Source organism: Periplaneta americana, unplaced genomic scaffold (genome assembly GCF_040183065.1).
Source record: "Periplaneta americana isolate PAMFEO1 unplaced genomic scaffold, P.americana_PAMFEO1_priV1 scaffold_24, whole genome shotgun sequence".
Lineage (NCBI taxonomy): Eukaryota > Metazoa > Arthropoda > Insecta > Blattodea > Blattidae > Periplaneta > Periplaneta americana.
The window spans coordinates 728,300-736,064 of NW_027185505.1; the positions used below are offsets into that span (position 1 = coordinate 728,300).

General features: G+C 46.6%; 1 non-coding gene across 1 annotated transcript; it reads right to left on the reverse strand.

Moving 5' to 3' along the window:
• Positions 1–1,704: 1,704 nt before the first annotated feature.
• On the reverse strand, positions 1,705–1,823 carry LOC138693938 (5S ribosomal RNA). Its single transcript, XR_011330622.1, has one exon. It is a non-coding gene; the product is annotated as a 5S ribosomal RNA (ribosomal RNA).
• Between the last annotated feature and the right edge of the window lie 5,942 nt (positions 1,824–7,765).

Consider the following 7,765-nt stretch of genomic DNA (forward strand, 5'->3'; position numbering starts at 1 on the left):
GAACTTTTGCACACTGTAATCTTATAAATTCCGTTCTTATCTGCTAACGCAGGGAACTGAGAGCTACTATGCAACCAATGCAGTTCTCGCTTTGTGGTTAGGGCACCACTTTTCCCTTTCAGATGTTGCATGTGATGTCCCATATCTTGTAGGAGAGATTACAGCGAAATGGGATTCGGAACGACTTCAGAATACTGCGTAAGTAATGCCGACATTGCATTATTAAGTGATTGGTTTTCGGTGCAAAGTTTTTCTTCTTTAAGTGCGAGTATTTATTAAATACGTTCCTCGTATATAAGAACTAACGCGGTATTCTGAAGTATAGCGCGGGATTCATTCGAAACCTTTCATTAATATTCGTACAATGATACGAACGTGGCCGGAAAATTCTACGTTAGGCCTAAATGCAAAATCTTCGTCTGAGTCGCTAGAACTACTCAATAACATCACAACTGCTTCAGTGTAATTCTTAATGGTACCCTGTTACTATAAAATTGATTTTATACATATGTGTTTATTTTTTTCATTCACAATTAGAAGCTATTTCAACAGGGCTACTGTAGAAAATGTGCTAACTTCACTAGTAAAGTTTAGTTTACACGTTTGTAAAATTACTCCTTCGTTGTGAAACAAACATATCACTTGTAAAGAGCGCAAAATTTCATTCGTAAAGATTTGATTTCCTTTGTACAGTCCACCTTTACAAACAAAGATTGTGAAACAGAAGTTTACAAACAGAGTTCACAATTTCCAAAGATTGTAAACTTTGTGAAACACCCCACTGGTGAATCAGCACGCCGAGCTCGATCGAAATACAACCAGTTACTATTATTTCCCTATCGTTTTTTGACATTTGATTCCGCGTCCTACCTCTTTCATTCGTTACTAACCAACAACGCCAATAGCAGAAGGTAACGCAAAAACAGTCACCGGTTCCCCGATGCATGGCTTTCTCTCTCAATGTCAACTGAGAGTTAAAAATATTCATTATAATATGCACTTTCCACTCACTCCTCAGAATGTCTTCTTTATTTTTATTTATTTATTTTTTAAGATATGTGAGCTACGTACTGTATGTCTGATGTTTTGCCATCGTACATTCAAATATTTATATTCACTGTACAGTACAGCGAACTGTTTATACTTACTGTACATGCTATAACTACTTCTCCCAACTCCGCTATTGCTATATTTCCTAAACTAAACGCTGATATTGAAATAACGCCTGGTCTGATAATGCAGTCTGTTTAAATTTCTACCGACCAAGTTCTGCCCTTCATCATGGGAAAACAACGAGCTTCTTTAAAGGATACAACTACTAGGACAGAGATATTTTCATTATGGAATTTGTACTACCCACTGAAATGTAGTAACTAATGGGATTTTAATTAGCCATATATGTACAGTATATTACATTCTTTACCTAAAATGTCTCTAACTTCTAGGGAGAGCGCGAGGTACGTTCACAATCCCCTGAATACATATTCCCTTCTTCGAGAAAACGCAGAGAAGTGAACCGTCTCATATGAATATGCTACCAGTCATAAGTTTCAATACGGAGCTGCAAGTACTTAAGAATTATCAATTACTCTACAATTATGCAGCGGCGTCATCATCCAAGCTATAGCTGGAATAGGGAAGGGAACATAATATCCCATAAGTCTTATTAGAACACGCTGGAAATAGTGACGTAAAAAAAAAAATCGCCAACGGCACGTGGTGTTCCCAAGCGGTCACCCATCCAAGTACTGACCACGCCCAATGTTGCTTGACTTCGGTGATCGGACGAGAACCGGTATTTTCAACATGGTATGGCCGTTGCCGGTGAAACTGCGTAATCTGTAGGCACTTGAGGACGATGGGATTGGGGTGCACTCGATAAAACCTGCACTCGCTCACACACACACGTAAACTGCCTGCTTAGACTCTGTACCTAAATTACCAAGCTCGTTGGATGTCATTGGGATAGATGATAAATCTATCTATCAACGGCAGTTTGGTTACGTTTCAACGTCACACACTGCTGGATTGACACGGGATTAATAAAACAGCTAGTCGGCATTCTAAGTTAAGCCACAGGTGGATTGTTGTTCAACAGCGGAGCCTCCTTTCAACCACATGGTTGTGGAACTGTAGTCGGATTTTCGACATCATTTTCATGCCATACTACGGAACTTCACACAAACTTCAATTCACTTCTTGCACCGGCGGCTACTACGAATGGACTGAAGCTCGCTACTGACTAGGGGGGGGGGACATTTGTCTCTTGATGGATTACGTGACAGATATATAAAGTATCAGTCGTATGTTATGAACCCGAGTTTCAATAAAGATAGATTACCCGTATGTCCACAGATTCTCAGTAGTGGCCTGCGGAAGGATTATGCCCGCGGTCGACAAGTTACCTTCTAAGTTGTTTTCCCTCAACAATTAATGCTGCCAAGTGAGTAGGAATGACACCGCGCTCTCATATAAGTCGTACGAAACTATTAAGGAAACGAATTTGCCTCGTGGATCCAAGTCTCCCATGGACTGCCTATAATGTATTATCTATCCTAGAAGTGTTATCGGGGTGATTATTTAAATTTTCACTCGGTGGGAACCGCTGTTGTTCTTCATTCATCTACTCTGTTATGAATAACTTGTGGCCCTTAAAAGGGCCGGTTGCTGATTCCCTAGCAAGCACTCCCGCTTACTTGGAACTAGTGTATTTTGTGACGGCCTTGGTCCCTTCACTGACGGCGTGCTTGGCCAGCTCACCGGGTAGCAGGAGACGGACGGCTGTCTGGATCTCCCGACTGGTGATGGTCGACCGCTTGTTGTAATGCGCGAGCCGCGAAGCTTCCGCGGCGATGCGCTCGAAGATGTCGTTAACGAAGCTGTTCATGATGCTCATAGCCTTTGAACTGATTCCCGTGTCTGGGTGAACTTGTTTCAGAACCTTGTAGATGTAAATGGCGTAGCTCTCCTTCCTCTTGCGCTTCTTCTTCTTATCGCCCTTCGAAATATTCTTCTGGGCCTTGCCGGCCTTCTTGGCAGCCTTTCCGGAAGCTTTGGGGGGCATGGTGCTCGTCTGATGATGAGCCGAAACGAACGAACGAATGAATGGGGACGAAGAAAGAATGAATGATGTTTAAAATGGCAGGCAGGGTAAGCATCCCATGCCTCCATTGGTTCCTCGACAAGCAATTCTCTAACTTTAGATCGAGGTACCCAGCTATAAGCCGTTTGCCCTCTCATCTAACAGTAGTGTATTTCCCCTGTGAATGATTTTATGAACATGTACACGTTATCAGTTGAATTGTGAATGAAATGAATGAAGTGAAGTGAGCACCATGCCTCGCAGATGTTAATGAGAGGTGGAGAGTCCAGTGCTCTGGTCAGTTCTGTCCTAGTCACGTTTTTGTAGTGGCGCTAGGGAAACTCGTAACCTGTTACCAACAAAGTGGTGGGCTACTCGTTTCCGTAGAAGCCGTCTGGCTGCCTGGTTGGCTGTGGCAAGTGTCGTATGTCGTTTCGTAGGGTTTGTGTCAGTAGTGAGTAGGGAAATAGTGAATGTCACTATTTCGTCCTGTAGTCTGTTTAGTTGCCGGTCAATGTAGGATTCTATTTTCTGCATAGCAGAACGTAGAACCCCCTCGACCAGCTGTTCCGTGGTTGTTTTGTCTGTCTGTGGGTCGTCTGTAGTGGTTGTCTTGGTTGTCGTAGTCTTAGCTGCATCCGCATAAGACAATTCGGGTTTGGGAAGTGTTGGTTTGAAGACGGACTGTGATGGTTTGGGTATAGGTGGCAGTATTAGTTTGTGGGAGTCTATGGGGACATGCGTGGGATCGGTGGATGTAATGATATTAGTCCTTGGATATTTTGGACAGCGAGCTTGGCCCGTATAATGGGTGTCGCTGTTGCACGTGGCGCAGTACTTGATCTGGGATAGGCGGTTGTGGTTGCAGAGGTCGGGATTTTTGCCGCACTTAAAACAAGTCTTGGGCTTGTCACAGTTTGTCCTTGTGTGGCCGTATTGTGCACAGTTAAGGCACGGTCGGTGGAAGATTGTCTCGTGTGATGGCTCTACTCTGTAGTACCGTCCTGCAAGTTTAATTCCTTCTAGTAATTTGTCTGCTGTGGTGATGTCATTTGTGAAAATTCTAACTAAGTTGGTGGGTTTGTCTGTCTGTGCGGAGATAATTCTCTTAATGCGTGTGATGCCTGGATGTGTTACAGCCAGGATCTGCATTAGTTCGTCCTCAGAGATCAGCGTGTCGACATTTTTCATGACGACACTGATCTCTTTATTTCGGGTCTGTTTCTGTCTTGATTCACTAGGCGTAATGTTGATTTCTGCGGACGGACCGAAGTTGTACAGGGGAATTGCCCTAGCGAACTTCTCCGCGTCGTCAATCGTGGCGAATGTGAGTGTAGTTGTCTTGGTAGTGTGTGCCCAGAACTGTCGTGGAGTTTGAATGTCGAGTCGGTACTGTTTCATTAGTCGCTCTATGTGTAGTGGGTTGTTGCCGTTTTTTGTGTGGTTCAGTATTTTCAGTACTGTCCTTGTCTTGGGTCCTTGTGCGGTGTTAGGGGGAGAGGGAGAAGTGGGGCTTGCCGGAGTCGAACCGGATACTTTTGTGGGAATTGGTTTGCGCCTGTTGGACCGCTTCCCTTCTGAGGATTCGTGAGACGACGCCTCAGAGCTGGGAGGTGGTCCGTTGGGAGACTTCTCTGCTGTGGGTTTAGGGACAGGAGGCCTCTCTGCTCTAGGTTTTGGAGTCGGCCCTTCTGAAGGCCCCTCTTGTGGATTGGAAGTAACCCCTGCCTCTTCCTCAGAAGAAGAAGAAGAAGAAGATTCACTGTCCAATAGAGAGGGGGGTGGGGTGGAGGAGGGATGGGATGGGTGGCCTGGTAGTTCCCAAGGTCCGAGGAGAGTGGCGGTTGGTGGAGTTTGGTATCGGGCGTGCTTCCCGAATTGTCGTGGATGCATTAATGTCATCTGCCGTAAGTTTTCTCGAGAGGAAAAAACGTAGGCTCTCGTGGTTTTGTTTATAGTCAAGGTCGTATTGGGTTTCCGTGGAGTCACTGCGTCCAGTAGGTCGGGGTCAGCGTTTGTGATCACTACTGCTCTGTTAGCAGTGATCGGTGCCATGGTCTTTAGTGTATGTAAGTCGTCGATCGTCTTGGTTGGTGAAGCGCTGGACTTACCAAATGATGATGGTTGTGGTGGTGATGTTGCTTCCGGAGAGACAGGTTTTGCGGCGGCCGTCGGTTTCACCGTCTTCCGTCTCGTCTTCCGCTTCCCCGGTGGCTGGCCTCCGTCCGGCCGAGACTTGTCGACACAAGGCGGCGGCCGGCTCCCGCTGTTCATTTTCGTTGGTTGTAAGCTGGCGACTTTTACCAGTGAGTGTCTTGCTAGATTCAGCTCCCTCTGATCTGATCTCTGATGATCTCTGATCTGATCATCTGATCATCATCTCTGATCGATGATGAGCCCGGAGGGAGAAAAATATTTAAGTCGCAGGGACAATGCCGTACTGCCTTCCCAGTGCGAGCCAATAGAAACAGCGCAAACGTTTGTGACTTTACGATTGGTCCGCTGTCGATTATTGACGTTGGCGTAAAAGTGAAGGTTACCGTGGCCACTCTCCTCGGACCTTGGGAACTACCAGGCCACCCATCCCATCCCTCCTCCACCCCACCCCCCTCTCTATTGGACAGTGAATCTTCTTCTTCTTCTTCTTCTGAGGAAGAGGCAAAGGTTACTTCCATTCCACAAGAGGGGCCCTCAGAAGGGCCGGCTCCAAAACCTAGAGCAGAGAGGTCTCCTGTCCCTAAACCCACAGCAGAGAAGTCTCCCAACGGACCACCTCCCAGCTCTGAGGCGTCGTCTCACGAATCCTCAGAAGGGAAGCGGTCCAACAGGCGCAAACCAATTCCCACAAAAGTATCCGGTTCGACTCCGGCAAGCCCCACTTCTCCCACTCCTCCTAACACCGCACAAGGAACCAAGACAAGGACAGTACTGAAAATACTGAACCACACAAAAAACGGCAACAACCCACTACACATAGAGCGACTAATGAAACAGTACCGACTCGACATTCAAACTCCACGACAGTTCTGGGCACACACTACCAAGACAACTACACTCACATTCGCCACGATTGACGACGCGGAGAAGTTCGCTAGGGCAATTCCCCTGTACAACTTCGGTCCGTCCGCAGAAATCAACATTACGCCTAGTGAATCAAGACAGAAACAGACCCGAAATAAAGAGATCAGTGTCGTCATGAAAAATGTCGACACGCTGATCTCTGAGGACGAACTAATGCAGATCCTGGCTGTAACACATCCAGGCATCACACGCATTAAGAGAATTATCTCCGCACAGACAGACAAACCCACCAACTTAGTTAGAATTTTCACAAATGACATCACCACAGCAGACAAATTACTAGAAGGAATTAAACTTGCAGGACGGTACTACAGAGTAGAGCCATCACACGAGACAATCTTCCACCGACCGTGCCTTAACTGTGCACAATACGGCCATACAAGGACAAACTGCGACAAGCCCAAGACTTGTTTTAAGTGCGGCAAAAATCCCGACCTGTGCAACCACAACCGCCTATCCCAGATTAGGTATTGCGCCACGTGCAACAGCGACACCCATTATACGGGCCAAGCTCGCTGTCCAAAATATCCAAGGACTAATCTCATAACCTCCACCGATCCCACGCACGTCCCCATAGACACCCACAAACCAATACCGAAACCTATACCCAAACCATCACAGTCCGTTTTCAACCCAACACTTCCCAAACCCGAATTGTCTTATGCGGATGCAGCTAAGACAACGACAACCAAGACAAACACTACAGACGATCCACAGACAGAAAAAACAACTACGGAACAGCTGGTCGAGGGGGTTCTACGTTCTGCTATGCAGAAAATAGAATCCTACATTGACCGGCAACTAAACAGACTACAGGACGAAATAGTGACATTCACTATTTCTTTACTCACTACTGACACAAACCCTACGAAACGACACACGACACTTGCCACAGCCAACCAGGCAGCCAGACGGCTTCTACGGAAACGAGTAGCCCACCACTTTGTTGGTAACAGGTTACGAGTTTCCCTAGCGCCACTACAAAAACGTGACTAGGACAGAACTGACCAGAGCACTGGACTCTCCACCTCTCATTAACATCTGCGAGGCATGGTGCTCACTTCACTTCATTCATTTCATTCACAATTCAACTGATAACGTGTACATGTTCATAAAATCATTCACAGGGGAAATACACTACTGTTAGATGAGAGGGCAAACGGCTTATAGCTGGGTACCTCGATCTAAAGTTAGAGAATTGCTTGTCGAGGAACCAATGGAGGCATGGGATGCTTACCCTGCCTGCCATTTTAAACATCATTCATTCTTTCTTCGTCCCCATTCATTCGTTCGTTCGTCGGCGAGGCGTCGTTCTTGTAGTTAAACAGCTGCAAGTAGGAGTAGCATCATGTCGGGTCGTGGAAAGGGAGGCAAGGTGAAGGGAAAGTCAAAGTCTCGATCCAGCCGTGCTGGGTTGCAGTTCCCGGTAGGCCGTATCCACCGTCTTTTGCGTAAGGGCAATTACGCAGAGCGAGTTGGTGCCGGTGCGCCAGTCTACCTGGCCGCGGTGATGGAGTACCTGGCGGCCGAAGTTCTCGAGTTGGCTGGCAACGCAGCTCGTGACAACAAGAAGACTAGGATCATTCCTCGTCACTTACAGCT